Source organism: Rhinopithecus roxellana, chromosome 13 (assembly GCF_007565055.1).
Source record: "Rhinopithecus roxellana isolate Shanxi Qingling chromosome 13, ASM756505v1, whole genome shotgun sequence".
Lineage (NCBI taxonomy): Eukaryota > Metazoa > Chordata > Mammalia > Primates > Cercopithecidae > Rhinopithecus > Rhinopithecus roxellana.
In genome coordinates, this window is record NC_044561.1 from 12,637,029 (window position 1) to 12,655,920 (window position 18,892).

An 18,892-nucleotide genomic window follows, 5' to 3' on the forward strand; every position below is an offset into this window, starting at 1 on the left:
CTATGCTGCTCCCATCACATATTGGGAATGTGGGTGAAACTCTCCTTGCTCTGGAGACAGTCACAAAGCAGGAAGGTCTACCTGGCTGGAACCTGCATCCCTGTCCTCCGGAGGGAGGAAGCCCTTCCCTCACACCTGGACACTCAGGCCCAGCAGGCGCTCCGCTTGGGTCCAGCTGTGACCCTGTGTCCTGCTGCAAGGCCCCAGCTGCTCAGCCTGGCCTCTGAGGACCTGCCGGATTGGCAGGGACTGGTCATCCTGTGCAAACACCGCAGACTGGGGCTGGCCCTCAGTGCTGAAGGCTCCCGAGTTGAACTGGCCAGCACACCGAGGCTGGGCCAAAAGTGCAGCCCGGCACCAGCTTGCGAGGAGGCTCCCAGGAGGAACAATTAGAAAGCACCACAAAACACCTGGCGGACAACAGGAGCTGGAGAAATGCCAGTTCCCACTCCAATCACACACAGGCTCAGGCAGCATAATAGCTGTGAGACATGCCACCCAGGTGGTGTTGAAGACAGACGGGGACCAGCCCAGGAGGAGCCTGACCGGTTGCTGACTTGACAGCCTTACTCTCACACACACACACATGCACACATACACACACAGACACACACACACATACACACACCACACACACATACATACACAAACACACAGACACACACACACTTATACAGACACACACACACACCACACACACACATACACACACACCACACACACATATACCACACACACGCACACATACACACATACACAGACACACACACACACCACACACACATACACCACACACATACACATACACACATACACACACACATACACAGACACACAAACACACAGATACACACACACTTATACAGACACACACATACACCCCCACACACATACACATATACCACACACACACATACACACACCACACACACATACACACACCCACACACACACACACACACACATACACATATACCACACACACACATACATACACCACACACACATACACACATACACAGACACACACACATACACACCACACACACACCACACACACCCACACATACACACATACATACACACACCACACACACCCACACACCACACACACATACATACACACATAGACACACACACAGACACACAGATACACACTTATACAGACACACACATACATACACCCCCACACACATACACATATACCACACACACACATACATACACACACCACACACACATACACACACCCACACACACACACCCACACACACATATACCACACACACATACACACACCACACACACATACACACATACACAGACACACACACATGCCACACACACACCACACACACCCACACATACACACATACATACACACACCACACACACGCACACACCACACACACATACATACACACATAGACACACACACAGACACACACATACACACACACCACACACACATACACACACACATATACACATATACCACACACACACCACACACACACATACACAGACCACACACACATACATACATACACACACACACACACACACACAGAGTCGGCTCCATATGAATAGGCCCTGATATGGTTTGGCTGTGTCCTCATCCACATCTCATCTTGAATTGCAGCTCCTGTAATTCCCATGTGTTGTTGTGGGAGAGACCAGTGATAGATAATTGAATCATGGGGTCGCATCTTTCCCCTGCTCTTCTCATGATAGTGAATAAGTCTCACGAGATCTGATGGTTTTATAAAGGGGACTTCCCTGCACAAGTTCTCTTCTCTCGTCTGCTGCCATGTGAGATGTGCCTTTCACGTTCCACCATGATTCTGAGGCCTCCCAGCAATGTGGAACTGTGAGTCCAATAAACCTCTTTCTTTTGTAAATTGTCCAGTCTTGGGCATGTCTTTATGAGCAGCATGTAAATGGACTAATACAGGCCCCATCACTCATTTCTGCAGAGTAAGGGCCCTGAGGCCCAAATATCACCCCCAGGATTCCATTGTTAAGCCCCAAATTCCACCATTAAATTCCACTTGGATCACAGATACTGCACATACACGACCATGGCCAAGCCTCTCAATTTTATGTTTATTGAACATACAGAGCAGTAGACATCACTGAAAAGGCATCTCAGTCATGCCCAGTGTTCCAATAAATTGGAGGTAGAAATTATGCCAATCAGAAAAAATACTGCCTTTTTGACAATCACCAAATCACTAAAACTTTATGTGTGTAGTCCTACTATTGGAACATCTGCAGATGTCACACATGTAAATGCAACTTGGTGGTCAATTAGAAAATCAACTCAATGTTTCTTTTAACAGATTCTTTAAGCTTCCTGCATAAATCTTACTCCAAATTAACATTAGCTTTCCAAAGAGAAAAGAGCATTCTGTGACCATTTCCACTGCAATTTAATCCTTTTTTAGTTCCCAGAATGATGGCAAAGCCATCAGGAGTGAAGATGATGGCTCAGCATTTTTGAGGCCTTCTGAATATATCAAAGGGAGAAGCTAGAGGTTCAAACAGCCCTCAGTAGAGGAGCCTGTCATGTCAAAGGAGTATGCAGGAAGGCTGAGCAGATTAATTTCCTCCTGGTATAAAATATTCCTTCTGATCATAAAGAAATCTGCTCAGAAGTAACTCCAGCAAACCATGAAACTGTTCCGAGAGGGGCTAAGTGGCAAATCACAGCTTTGATGGTGACAAAAAAAAAAGAAAGTGAGATCACTGGATTCAACTTTGTCCTTTCCTTGCATTCTTCAAAAGCAAAATCCCCAGTCTCCCTCCTCGTCTCCCCCCACCCAAGAACTGCACTTTTCTCATGTCCTAATATGAACAAAATGGTTCATGACCAGATGAGCAGACAGCCAGATAACTCTAAGGAAGAAAGAGGGCCAAAAGGCTAAGATGAAGACACAGGATGGAGAAACTCTGCCTGGCTCCAGCTGCCTCTCTCAACGTCCACCATCCTGCATCTGGCAACAGGAGTTCCCCAAGTGTCACGGGAGATGCTCCAGCAGAAAAGGTCCAGGAGCTACAGGACAACAGGACGTTACAGGCCTCTTCTTCCCTCTTGGAGAGAAGGCTGCAATGAAAGAATCTTGTTTGCCTTTTATTTTTCCATTGTGTATTTACTTTTCTTTTTCTTTTTCTTTCTTTTTTTTTTTTTTTTTTTAAGAGACAGAGTCTCTCCCTGTCACCCAGGCTGGAGTGCAGTGGCGCAATGTCGGCTCACTGCAACCTCCACCTCCTAGGTACGAGCAATTCTCCTGCCTCAGCCTCCTGAGTAGCTGGGATTATAGGTGCATGCCACCATGCTCAGCTAATTTTTGTATTTTGGTACAGACGGGGTTTCATCATGTTGGCCAGGCTGGTCTTGAACTCCTGACCACAGATAATCTGCCCACTTCAGCCTCCCAAAGTGCTGGGCTTACAGGAGTGAGCCATGGTGCATTTCTTGAATGTATTTGGCCATGGAATGCTCTGTTCATCAAACATCTATAACAGTCTGTTAAAATGCCAGTATTTCCACCTCAGTTTTAGCTGAGGGTCTATGATAAGAGCTGCCACCTGTTCTTACATTCCAAAGTGAGATTCCAGTCCCTGAAACTCGGGGGATTGTTTGTTACTGCAGCACAACTGAATCCATGTGGACTGATACAGATGAGCACCAGACACGAGTGTGGCCCATCAGACACTGTTGCCTGCATATTTCAAATGGGACATTTTTTCTTAAAGTGCTAGAGAGCAAACAGGTTTTGTGGGCCAGGCTCATTTGGCCACAGACTATAGTTTGCTAAGCCTCTCATGCTGGACTTGCAAAGGAGAAGGTAAAAAACCAGTTTCGTGGCTCTTGGCTTTTCGTGCATTGGAAGGTACAAAAGGGTTAAAGTTGGAGAGGTAGAGAAGTCACAGTTTGCAGGTTGTTCTTTAGAGAGAGCTTTTGGAGTACTATGATCCCCCAATCCTAAAGAGAAACTGTTAGGTGTAGTTCAATGATCTATTACCATGGAAATCCATCCTAAACCTCAATCTTCTATGGTAGACTATCTCTAAGGATTCTTCAGGTTGGTAGTTGGATAGTGGCTTTGCTGCTGCTGGTGCCATCTGGGGTCACTCATATGACTGCACTCAGCTAGGATTTTGGCTGCCACTGGAAGCTCAAGGTGGTGCCACATCCACCTTTCCCACCACAGGCTCCTATCACACCAGGTTCCAGCTGGGCCAGGGGCAAAGCTTTACCTCTGAACAGAGTTTGGGGTTTTGATTATTAAACAAGACTGGACATGCTAGTTATCCAACTGACAGATATGTGTGGCTACCTGCACGGAAAGCTTTTTATTACCTGAGTAAAAAGATTTCCTCCAGGACTGGGGAAAGGACTAGCCCTACAACATCAGAGCCAGGGCAGGGGAAGGTAAACTACTTTCTGGTTATCCCCGTTCAGTTGATGGGATACTTAGCACATTTCCCAAGCAATGTCTCTGGAATGGAAATAGGTACATATTTAAGTACCCATATGACCCGTAGGTACCTACTTCCATTCCAGAGACATTGCTTGGAAAAGACCCTCAGGGAAAATTAGGATGTGCTGGAGCCTCTAACACCAGTAGATGCTGGTTCGCATGGTGATGTGTGAGCTCTCGTTTCTGGTTCCATCTATGAGACTCTATTCCCACACCCTGTGGACAAAATACAAGTTCGCATACCTGTATGACGATGTGGTGGCTCATTGCACAGGATTTGAGGTCAAAAAATCAAGGTTCTGGCCAGGCTTGGTTGCTGGCACCTGTAATCCCAGCGCTTTGGGAGGATCGCTTGAGCTCAGGAGTTCAAGACCAGCCTAGGCAACATAGCAAGACCCCGTTTCTACAAATAAAATAAAATAAAAACCTAGGTTTACATCCCAACGATTCTCCAATTATTATCCATGGGATCTATAAAAATTCACAGTCCTCTGAGCTTTGGTTTTCTCATCCATAAACTAGACATAATGACGCCTCCCTCACAGGGTTGTTAGGAGAATGAAATGAGATAATTGTGCAAAGCATTCAGCTGGTGCAGAGGAAATCCTTGTCACCATGTCAGTGTCTAATGCTATAAATGGGGAGAACTGCATCTGTCTGGAATTGCTGTATACACACATATTCTGCTCAGGAAAGCATCAGCAGGAGCTGTTAACATTGGCTGCCTTTTGGGAGGGAACTGCATGGCTGAGAAGAGGCAAGAGGAAGACTTTTCACTGTTTAACTCTTTTGTACCTTTTGAATGTTGAAGCATATAAATGTATTAATTATTCTCAACATACACTTAAATGTTTTCTAATATTTTATTATGAAAATGTTCAAACCTACAGAAAAGTTGAAAGACTTTTAAAATGAGTATCATGTACCCACTGCTGTGGATCGGTCATGGCCATTCTACTATACTAGTTTTATCTCATATCTATTAAGCTTTTTAAATGAAATGGATCCATCTCTGAGGCCTAGGGAAGTTTCTTTACTTATTAGGGTCTGTATGTTCCCTCTGTGAAATGCTAAGTGTGGAGTATTATCCCTGTTACTCACCACAGCCAAGGTAAATCTGAGTGGGCTGTTGGCTGTCTTGACTATATGTCATATGTCATAAGCACCCCTTGGGGTGGCTTTCTGGTTTAGAACAGTCCTCTCTCTCTCTCTCTCTCTCTCTCTATTTTTTGAGACCAAGTCTCACTCTGTCACCCAGGCTGGAGTACAGTGGCGTGATCTCAGCTCACTGCAACCTTCACCTCCAAGGTTCAAGTGATTCTCCTGCCTCAGCCTCCCGTGTAGCTGGGATTACAGGCACACACCACCATGCGTGGCTAATTGTTGTATTTTTAGTAGAGATGGGATTTCGCCATGTTGGCCAGGCTGGTCTTGAACTCCTGACTGCAGATGATCCACCCACCTCGGCCTCCCAAAATGGTGGGATTACAGGTATGAGCCACCGTGCCTGGCCCAGTTCTCTCTCCTTGAAAACAACCCCACCACACATGTGTGAGCTCCAAGTGGCTACAGGTGCACCATGGCCTCATTCCCCTCCAACCTCAGCCCCAGCAGTAACCCAAGGATGGTGGAGTGGATAGCCTATCATTTTCTTTGTGCCAGTCACCGTGCTAAGCAATTTGCATGTACTATCTTAGTACGAACAACAACTTCATAAAGTAAAGTATGAGTCAGTGCTTCATTATATATTGCTTTACAACAAACTATAACAAAGTATAGTGGCTTAAAACAACAATTATTTTATCATCTCTCTAAATTCCTTAATCTGAACTGCGCTCAACTGGGTGGTTCTTCTGTTCTTACCTGTGGTCACTCATGTGGCTGCAATCAGCTGAGGGTGGGTTCAGTTAAGACACTGGGAAGCTGGGCTTTCATCGCTCTGTGTGGTCTCTGGGCCTCTCATTCTCATGTGGCATCTCCATATGGTCTCTCCAACAGGGCATCTGAATTTACCCGGCATATCTGGGCTCCCAAGAGCATGGAAGCGGTCAGGACCTCTGCAAGCTTAGGACCAGAGCAGGCACAGTGTCCCTTCCACCCCATTCCATTGTTTAAAGCAAGCTGCAAGCCCTGACCACAGCCAAGAAAAGGTGGCAATAAAGCAAGTTGCAAAGACCATCTACAGTCAAGGAAAGGTGGCAATACAAAGGTATGAATACTTAAAAGCACAGTTTATCAGAAACCACTGATATAATGGACTACCACAGTCAAGATTCTTTCTATTGCAAGTAAAATAAACTTGACTCATACTAACTAAGCGTTTTTTAAAAAATAGATTGGGGGAGGATGATTTATTGGCTTTGTAACTGAAAGCCCAGGTGTGCATTTGTCTTTAGGAATAGATGGGTCGAGGGGCTCATTGATATCATCAAGGTTTTATCTTTCTTTTCATTTCTCAGACAGATTTTCTCTTAGTGGTGGGTAAGATGGCGGCCCACATTTCTAGAACCACATCCTATCAGCTCAGCAAGTATACAAAGGTATGAATACTTAAAAGCATGGTTTATCAGAAACCACTGATATAATACCCTACCATAGTCAAGATTCTTTCTACTGCAAGTGAAATAAACTTGACTCATACTAACTAAAGGTTTTTTAAAAAATGGATTGGGGGAAGATGAAGTAGGTGGGTTATGCACATTTGACAGATGGGGAAACTGAACTCGGGCAGTCAGAGCATTTCCTCGTGTTCAGTGGTAAGTTTAGAATTTATAGTACGTTTCCTTCCATTGCAATGTGTAGGCAGGGAAAAGAGAGGAGGGAGTTCAGGGATCAGTCTGTGTTTTTGGCTTAGACAGCTGAGGTTTCTGTAATCACATGTGGATCTGGAATTTTAATTCCACTTCCATCCTGGAATTTGCAGTCGCCAGGGAGCTGCTTGCCCAGGGCTCCTCAGCCTGGGGAGTGGGGCCCTCACCTACCCCCTTGCTCCAGGGTCACTCAACTATGGGACTAGACTTTGCCCTGGCCCTGCAGAATAATCCTGGTCACTCTCCTCGCCCCTGCCTCCAACCCTCTGGTTGGAGCCACAACATGTGGTCTGACTGAATTCCAGTGGGGGTGTCACTTCCTACCCTATACTCCCCCACCTGATACCTGCTCACCCTTCAGCCTGCAACACCAAGAAATGGAACCTTTTCTTTCTTGCTTGTCTGCAACACATTTTAAGAATCTGGGTAGCAATCTGGCATTATTTAAAGTTCATTTACTGAAACATCTGTTCAGAATCAGCAGAGGTTCAATGTATGTATATTTATATTACAGGACATTATTATCCAGTAAGGTGTGTATATTACACAAGCAGGGAATCATGATGATCTGCCTGGTACAGCAGCCTCTTATTGGCACATTTTGTGACCCACTCTCTGCTTAGGTTATGAATACATGTTGAATTCATGTATTCATTTCACTCTCACAACACTTGAGTGGAGGACTCTCAGGAGTCCCGATTGACAGAAGTGGAAACGGAAGCTCAGGGAGGTCAAGTCTCTCTGCAAGTGTCACACAGCTAGAGCTAGCAGCTGAGCCTGAATATTCTTTCATCTCCACGGTGTAACAGCAGCAGTCACCACTGACCCCAAACGCTCACCCCCAGGACTCATCTCCTCTCTACTCAGCTACCCCTCATCCCCCACCCTGCACCAGCTGGGCACACCCAGTGGACACCAGGTTGCCCCACAGCCAAGACATTCTTTCCATTCTGTTGCTCATATGGTTGGTGAGATCATTTGAAAATATTCAGAAGTGGCCAAAACTAGGAGAAAAGCAAAACCAATATAATGCAAATAATAGTAAGTACAAAAGTTCAAAGGTTCACAGGGGATGTGATAATACATCCAAGACTCCTTGGCACAGCCCCATAAGGACAATATTATTTTCATTCTTCAGATGTGAAACTGTTGTTCCTAAACAGTACATAATTTGTCCCAAGGTCACAGAGCTAGTAGGTTGGCTGAGCCAGATATTGAACCCAGGTCAATGTGGCACCGAAATCAATGCAGTTTCCTTTCCACCCTGCTGCGAAAGGGCCCCTGAGCTCGACAAGCTCATAGTCACATTGGGAGAAGACAGTTCCATGGATAATTGCTCCACAGGAAACACAGGTCACAGTACAGGTCAGTATGAGAGTGGTGTGTGAGCAGGAAGAAGAAATCAAGGAGGGTTTCTGGGAAGAGGTGATGCCTGAACTGCGTTATACAGGGTGAATGGCAGGTGCAGTGAGCCTACAGGAGGGAGAGGGCAGGACAATGCCAGAGGAAGTAGCACGCTGTCACTGCCAGCCATTACTGCAAGCCATTGTCACAGTGGTCTATGTTACCCTTCAGGGTAAACCAAAGGTAACGTCTCCCTTGTATGTGACTCACATGGCTATATCAGTGATATGGTTTGACTCTGGGTCCCCACCGAAACCTCATGTCAAATTGTAATCCCCAGTGTTGGAGGAAGGACCTGGTGGGAGGTGACTGGATCATGGGGGCAGTCTCTAATGGTTTAGCACCATCCCCTTAAGGCTGTCTTATGATAGAGTTCTCCTGAGATCTGCTTGTTTAAAACCGTGTGGCACCTCCCCACCCCTGCCTCCTGCTCCCACCTTGTAAGGTGTGCTGGCTTCCCCTTCGCCCTTCCGCCATGATTGTAAGTTTCCTAAGGCCTCCCAAGAAGCAGAAGCCTGTACAGCCTGCAGAACCGTGAGCCGATTAAACCTCTTTTCTTTATAAATCACCCAGTCTCCGGTATGCCTTTACAGTAGTGTGAGAAAGGACTAATACAATCAGTAAAAGTGACGGTCATCTGATATGCTGTCATCTATCAGATTCACTACAAATCTTGTGGGGAGAATGGGAGATGTTTTTAACTGAAGTGAAATTCATATAGCATAAAATTAACCACTTTAAAGTAGACAATTGAGTGGCATCTAATGCCTTCAGAGCTCAGAATGTGCAGAATATTGTGCGACCACCACTCTCTCTGGTTCCAAACCATTTTTATCACCCCACGATGCAGTGACCTCAACACCCATTAAGTAGTTGACCTCAACAAGCTCATAGGTGGAGAGCAGACAATTCCATGGATAATTGCTCCACAGCAATGATCATAGTAAACAGAGGTGAATATGAGAGTGGTGTGTGAGCAGGAAGAAGTAATCAAGGAGGCCTGAGCATCACCTCTTCCCAGAAGCCCTCTTTGATTCATTGGTGCCACTTTGACCTGGTTCCAATAAAGCCCATTAGGCAGCTACTCCCTGTTCCTTCTTCCCTCCAGCCCCTGCTTTCTGTCTCCAGATTGACCTAGTCTGTATATTTCATACATATACGTGGTGTGACCTTTTGTGTCTAGCTTCTTTCACTGAGCATAATTTAATATTTTACACATTTTCTAGTTGAGGAGGAGAGGGCAGAGCTCACACTGTGGTCTACAGTCGACATAGCAGCTCCCGCTCTCTCTCCCTTCTACCTTGTTCTTATCCCTTTAGACACGTCCTGCCCTCCCTTGAGGGCCCAGAAGTCAGATCCACAGGCCTGGGTGAGTCCCTCCTCTGCCATTTTCCTTGGACATCTTATGCCTTCTCGGAGCCTCAGGCTTCCCATCTGTCAAATGTCATGATTGACAAACGCTGTGAATATACCTAACAGAACTGAATTCGACACTTACAAATGGTTAAGACGGTGAATTGTATGTGTTTCTTTTACCATAATTTAAAAATTAATACAAGGGAAAACCTTTAGAAATGAGATGGTTGGATTGGTGACTAGGGGCCCCCTAATCCTGTAGAATCAAGAGACCAAGCATTCCTGATTGAGACTTAGGGAAAAGAAAAGCAAGACAAGGAGACAGAAGGGAGAGGAACAAAGGAGGAGAGATACAGCGGTGGGAGGAGGAGGAGGAGGAGGAAAGGGAGAAGGAGGAAGGAAAGGGGTGGGCCATTCTGCTGCCTCAGTTCATTTCCTCTCTGCCTCAACTGGTGCTTGTTTTTATTTCTCAATTCTCAGCCATTGTCATTCTACAAATCTTGGTTCTAAACCCCAACATGAGCTGTGGGTTAGTCTGCAGTATTGAAACAAAATGGGAACCACTGGGTTTTCAAACTGATTCAGCCTCTGAGTTAAAAAACATTTTTTCTCAGTCCAATTTGACCCAGAATCAGGATGGACGCAATGAAGATTTAATAAGAAAAAACTGGTTCAACGATGTCCTTAAAACCCATCAGCTGTATTACCTGGAGCCTTTACACTGGTACCAACAGCAAGCATCCCCCTCTTGGCTGAAGGAACGCCAAGGCAGATAGCGACCATACATTCTGGATTTGCTCAGCCAGTTTCGAATACCCAGTTCCCTGTTCCCAGAGCACCCTCCCTTATCGAAATGTGAGCTGCCATTTTGGATCAGGAATTAAGATTCCTGGGGACAGGAGGGCTATAGCTCCCAGGGAAGGCCACAGTTCCTGGAAGACTAATTACACACCAGCAGGTGCCTCTAAAGTGCAGGTGAATAAATGGATGTCGACAGCACTGTAAGTAGGAATCCAAGAACGTCTTAGAGAAGAACCACTGTACGCGCAGAGCCAAAAATAAAAATATCCCCCATTTGATTTATTCTCCTTGGAGTCTGTCCTGGAAAGAAGCTGAATGCTATGGTGGTGCTTCAAAGTCCCAGCTGAAAAGGCAACTGGAAACAGAGAGAACAAACAGAATAATAGGAGGCCGTTATCGAGGCAAATGCAGAGTTCTAGGAGGGGCATGAGTTCAGGGGGAAGAAACCCAGGAGGACTTCTGGTAAGAGGTGACATTCGAGCTAAAACATGAAGGATGATCAGCAGGTAGATAGTCCAGCAGGAGTGAGAGGGCAGAAAACCTCTGAAATCAGTGGTAACCATGGTTGTATTTGGGTAGCAAGGGATTACTGGTGACACATCCCCCACCCCCGGCCCTGTTTAGCTCCTCGATTTTCTATTGTTTCTTTAAAGAGTACATGTCATATTTATAATCACATTTTTTTTTTGAGCAGGGAAATGTCGCAGTTTCAAAGGATTTCGAGAGTTTTCATGAGCACATGGGCTGACATCTGCGTTGTGATCACAGGAATGGAGACCCTCTCCTTCGTGAGCCCTCAGCAGGTTCCTTCCATTGCCAGGTGTGTTAGCCAGCTTGGGAGGGGGCCTGAACAACAGAAATGGATCCTCTCACCCTGCTCAAGGCCAGAAGTCTGAGATCAAGGTGCTTTCTTCTGAGGCCTCTCTTTGGCTATAGATGGCTGTCTCCTCCCTCTGCTTGTCTGTCCTAATCTCCTCCACTTGTAAGGACACAAGTCACACTGGATTAGGGCTCATTCTAAAGACCTCATTTTAATTTAGTCACTGTCGTAAAGATCCTGTCTCCAAATGCAGTCCCATTCTGAGGTACTGAGGGTTAGGGCTTTGACATAGGAATTTTGGGGGGACAAAGCCAGCCCGTAGCACCGGGGTGTAGATAAGTGGTTAGAGGTGAGCCCTTGATTTTTCCCTTTTGCTATGGGAGAGTTCAGAGCATTAGAACTTGCCTGATTTTGGTGCAAAGAAGCCGGATGCTGAAGAGGAAACACGTGGGTTGTTGGAATGGCTCTGAAGGGTCAGCCACTGGCCCTCCCAAGAGCCAAGGAAGAGCACTAGATGGGAGTCCCCAAAAAACACATGGAGGCTGGGTGCAGTGGCTCCCAATGCATTGGGAGGCCAAGGTGGAAGGATCACATGAGGTTGGGAATTTAAGGTTGTGGTGAGCTATGATCATGCCAGTGCACCCTGTCTCTAAAGAAAAAAAAAAAAAAAACAGGCACACACACATGCAAACTAATCATCCTCCCCCTCGACACACATGCAAACACACACCTTACATAGACATGCCATACACACACACCCCATACGTAAACACGCCATACACACATACACCATACATAGACATGCCACACACAAACATACACCATACATAGACATGCCACACACAAACACACACCACACATAGACACACCATACGCAAACACACACCACACATAGACACGCCATACGCAAACACACGCCACACATAGACACGCCATACACAAACACACACCACACATAGACACACCATACACACACACACTATACATAGACATGCCATACACAAACACACACCATACATAGACACGCAAACACACCATACATAGACACGCCATACACAAACACACACCATACATAGACATGCCATATGCACACACCATACATAGACATGCAAACACACACACCATACAAAGGCACACCACACACACAGACACACCACATAGACACACCACACAGAGACACACCACACACAGACACCCGACAGACAACACACACAGACACACCACACACACCCCACACACACCACACATACCCCACACACACCACACACAGACACACCACACACACACACCACACACACCACACAGACACACCACACACACACATACTACACACACCACACAGACACACCACACACACACATACCACACACACCACACACAGACATGCCACACACACACCACTCAGACACACCACACACATACACATCACACACAGCTACACATACCACACACACCACACACAGACACACCACACACATATACACCACACACAGATACACCACACACAGACACACCACACGCACACCACACACAGATACACCACACACAGATACACATACCACACACACCACACACAGCCACGCCACACATGCACATGCCACACAGACACACCACACACATACACACCACACACAGACATACCACACACATACACCACACAGATGCACCACACACAGACACACCACACATAGACACACCACACACAGACACACCACACACAGACACACATACCACACACACCACACAGACACACCACACAGACACACCACACACACCACACACACCACACACAGACACACTACACATTCCACACACACCACACACAGATACACATACCACACACACCACACACAGCCACGCCACACACGCGCATGCCACACAGACACACCACACACATACACACCACACACAGACACACCACACACAGACACACCACACACATACACCACACAGATGCACCACACACAGACACACCACACACAGACACACATACCACACACACCACACAGACACACCACACACAGACATACCACACAGACATGCCACACACACACACAGACACACCACACACACACACCACACAGATGCACCACACACAGACACACATACCACACACACCACACAGACATACCACACACAGACATACCACACAGATATGCCACACACACACTCCACACACACCACACACAGACACACATACCACACACACCACACAGACACACCACACACACACACCACACACACACACCACACACACACACTCCACACACCCATACACAGACACACATACCACACACACCACACAGACACACCACACACACACATACCACACAGATATGCCACACACACACACACTCCACACACACCACACACAGACATACCACACAAGCATGCCACACACACACACAGACACACCACACAGATGCAGACACACACGGACACACCTCCGTCAAGGATCATTCTACTCTGTTGCAGGGTGTGGGCTGTGCCAGTGATGGGGGCAAGAGAGACTGAGGGGGAGGGGACTGAGGAAGAGAGGATGCAGTGAGAGGGGACATCGCCTTTGTAATCCAGTCGGAGCTGGGGCGAAGATGTCTCGGGGCCAAGCGTTCTCACCTCCTGTGGGCCAGCCTCCCTCAGCTCCTCCAGGCCCACCCAAGAAGGGAGAACCCAGAGACCTCCTCTTTCCAACCCTCCCCTGCCTTCTGAGTACATGCCTCCCTCTTGCGCCCTCAGCCCATGACCATAGCCTTGATCTTAGGGTGTTCTGCTGCCTTTTCACACTCCAGCCCACGTGGGGTGCTAACCCCTTCCCAGGGTTCCTCTGGGCACCACTGGGATGGGGTGGAGCCTTCCAGGGCACAACACAAACCCAGGTGGCCAAGAGCTCCGTTCACCCCAGCCCCTTGAGCCCTAACCCCACCCTCTTTCCAGAGCCCCAGGCCCTTCCGGACCACCGCGTCTGAGCCCCTAACCCCAGCCCCTTCCAGCGTTCACATTCTCCAAACGTCCTCTTCTTCCCCTCCGTGAGGCTTCTCATTTCCCCAGCAAGGACACTGGGTCCTGGTCTCGGAGACCTTCCTGGAGAGTCAGCGGTTTTCAGAGGTGGGCGCCCCTGGCTCTCCAGGTTTCTGTGCACAAAGCTCTTCCAGGTCCTCTCATTCAGGAGCAGGCCAGGATCGAGGTCAGCTCCTCACAACGGCAACCCCCATTATCATTTGTGTTGGATTTTATAGGCTTTCTCAGACACAATCTCATTTCGTATTCACCACGGCTTCCTCTTTAGCTCCATTTTACAGGTGGAAAAACTGAGACCCAGAGAGATGAACCAACTGACTCAGGACCACACAGTGGGCAAGTGGATGGAGCCGAGGCAGGGACCCAGGGCCATCTGTCTGCGTGCCCCTGCCATCCTCACCACTGTCTTCCCTATAGCCGTTCTCTCCGGGGGGAAATCATGCTTAAGTGTGGATAAGGGGAGGAAGGAGAAACAAGGCCACAGGCTTGAGATCCGGCTCTCAGGAATGCAGAGATTCCTTTGAGTTAACACACATCATCCCACAGAGCTGATCTCATCGGTACCATTAGATCCTGCAGTGTCCACCCAGCCTGCCGGGGCCCTGGACGTGGGGAACTGTGTATCCTGTTTCCAGCCACAGCAGGTGGAAATAGTGTGAACTAATGAAATAGCGGCAGCGAAGCTAACAGCTGAATACTTGTCTCCTGGCAGGCGGCAGCTGACAGACTGCTGTCCTGCACACACTGGTCTCCTCCCCTCCACCAGCTGGGAGGCCACAGCGGGCTTCGAGGAGAGCACTGGACATGAGTGGAGGCAGACAGAACAGGCTCTGGTCCTGGTGAGCTGTGTGACCTTGGGCAAGTAACTTGACTTCTCCGAACCTCAGTTTGGTTCATCCATAAAAACTTTTCACCTGTGGAAAAAAAAAAAAAGATAATGGGATCCACTCTGGTAACATACATGTTACTGCAACTATGTGGATGTGCTCAGTGAAAGACCACGCCTCATTTTAGGGGATAGAAGGGGGCGTCAGTGTGAGACTGTGGCATCTGCCTGGCTACTCAGGGTCCTCCTCCCTGCTCACAGTAAGAAACCCTGAAGCTAGAGGAAAATTCCACTGGGCACTGCTGCTACCTTTAAGCAGAAGTCCTAGGCAGGTGGGAGTCCATAAGGTCTCATGCAGAGCAGGATGGGCCTGGGTAGGGGGGCCTTAAGTCCAGGAAAGCAACTTTGGGCGCAGAGTGAATCATGCTCTAGAAGTTTGATGCAGCCAAACTGTCATTACACTCACCAAGGACTTAGGGCATGAACCTCCCGTGTGCCTGGCACACTTAGGCAGCCCCCAGGGACTCACCTCAACAATGACTTCATGGGCTTTGACTTCTCAGAGCCCCTCACCTCTTTGTCCAGGGATGTCTCCCTCTCCAGGCCATTCCAATGGCATTGACATTCTGCCTCGTCCAAGCCTGAAGGGTATCTCGTGCCGCAGGCCTGTGCTGCCTTCGTAATCAATAGTGACAGGTTCAGGGATGATATGGGCCAAACTGAGCTCATCACGACTGGTGAATGCAGCTCTGGGACTTTATTTTGATTTTATTATTTTATTTTATTTTGAGATGGAGTCTCGCTCTGTCACCAGACTGGAGTGCAGTGGCGCGATCTTGGCTCACTGCAACCTCCACCTCCTAGGTTCAAGCGATTCTCCTGCTTCAGCCTCCCGAGTAGCTGGGACTACAGGCACATACCACCACGCCCGGCTAATTTTTGTATAGCTCTGGGACTTTTGAGCAAGCTCTCAGGCAGTAGACTCCCTTTCCCCCAAAGGACTTGGACCTGAAAGTTTGTAGCATTGCAGGGACAGCCATCTTGACACCCTCAGGGGACAACCAGTTTGAGAGAGTGGCACAAGGTATCGCTGAGAAGTAAGAAACAGCATCTTCCTGACAGCATTTGGGTTCTGGATCGAACCATGCTTGAACCTTCGTGGACTTTTCAGTTGCACGAGTTAACAAACCCCGCACTGTCTTAATCCAGCCCAAGTCAGACTTTCTCATCACTTACAGGCAAAGACAGAACTGACTGATAAACCCATTTTCTAGCATCAAGGCCCTTGTATAATTAACCAAATTAATAAAATGAAGCCTGCTTCAATTAGCACAGATTCAGAGCAAAAAAAAAAAGAAAAAAAAAAAAAAAACTGGATCATGTTTCCAGATATATGACTCAGGTTTAGGACATCTCTACCCTACTTTAAGTATTGTAGAGGGAAAGATGCTCCAGAATCAGAAAGTGCTCAGTTTAAATCCACTTACTTCCTACCTGTGTGACCTTAGGTAAGTCACTAAATCTCTCTAAGATTCTATTTCTTTGAACGTCTGAGATAAAGTACATAAAGCACTGGGTACACAGTAGGTGCTCAATAAATGCACCCCCCCCACACACACACACACACACACACATACACACACGTGATATGGTTCAGCCCATCTAGATTTGCTTAATTAGAGGTACATGAAGAAGACCTATGGGGACAAAGAGGAAGACCATCTGGGCTCCCGAGAATTCACCCATGGTAGTAGAGGCTGCCCCGGTCTTCTGGCCTTATTCTAGAAGCAGGATAGTGTGGTAGAAAGGAGCAAGTGCTTTCCAGTCAGAGAACATGGGCTGAAATCCTATCTCCATTCTGTGATCTTAGGCAAGTTGCCCAACCTCTCTGAGCCCTTGTTCTTCCATCATTAGTAAAAAAGAGAAGGTTTTGGCTACCTCTGAAGGGGACACAAGAATCAAAGTGTGATGCTGTGCACACAGAACCCAGCACACTGTTCAACAAACAAGTGTGATTATTTTCCCAGGCCCCAGTCAGGGATCTTCCTCAAGGGTTCATCCTCAAGCTTCTCCTACATCCGTCTCCCTGAGCTCAGCCATGCCCACGACCTGACGAGATCAACTCCTTGACCTCTCTGATGACCACCAAAGCACCATGGGTCTAGCCCTGACCTCACTCCAGAGTTCAGACACATCTCCACTAGGGCGTCCTTCAGGCCCCCTAAATCCAGCACCAGCTCTTGTCTCCTCCACTATTCTCTGGGGAATTTGGGTAAGTCATCCTGGCCTTGGTTTCTTCATCTATAACACGATGTCGTTTGTAGAAGTTTCTAGCCAATCACCGAGGAGGCTGTCCCAGCCCTAACATCCTAGGATTCAACACCACTCTATCATCCCCCCGACTGAGCTCTGCCTCCTCCCTACACTCCCCACCTTCAAAATCAACACCTTCCTTCTTCAGCAAACCCCAGCTTGAAAATTTAGGGTCAGCTTGGATTTGTCCCTCTTGTTCATGCCACAGCCCCAATTCTGGAAGATTCTGTCCTAGAGATGCTCCCCTATCTGCACACTCCTCCCTGTTGCCACCACCAGCAACCTCGCTCAGGCCCCAGCACCACACCTCAAGGAGGCCCCAGCCCCAGCTTCCCCCATGCAGCCTGCCCTCGACTCTATCTATCCATGGAGCTTCCAAACAGCCTTTGCATGGAGCCTGGGATTCCTCATGTCACTGTCAAGAACTAGACTCCACCATTGACAAGCTCAGTGTCCTGGAGATTCTTTTCAGGTTAGGGATGAGGAGAGGAACATTTCATTGTGCTCAGGTTAGATATTCACTGTGTATTAATTAAATTCATTTGGTCATTCATGCTTCTGAAAACACATCCCTTGGATGGTCATCTCCAATCCAAGACAGACAGCATCAGAGATCTCTTAGCAAATCATGAAGGGCTGGGGCCTTTGCGACTCAATGTCACACCCCTGTGACATTTTGCATTGCAAACAATTTCAGGGGGTCCATCTTCCCCTGGCCCTAAATAGAGCACAGTTTACTTCTGATTGAGCTCATGTTACAGGTGGAAAGACTGAGAAAGAGAGAAGAAGGGACTTGTCTGAGAATATGCAGAACATCTCCTACCAGGCACTAGATCCTTGCACAAAAGTGCTGAGTCCGCTCCCAGCCCCAGGCCCATGGCTTTGAGCAGCAGGTTACTTAACATCTAATGTTTCCATGCCGTTTCCTCATCTGTGCAAGAACAGCCATGTCTACCTGGCGAGGCTGTAGTGAGAGATCATATAAGCATAGGAACGGGGCCCAGCCCCAGGCACAGAGAACAATTCTAGTTTCATTCTTTTCCTTGCTGTTTCTCTT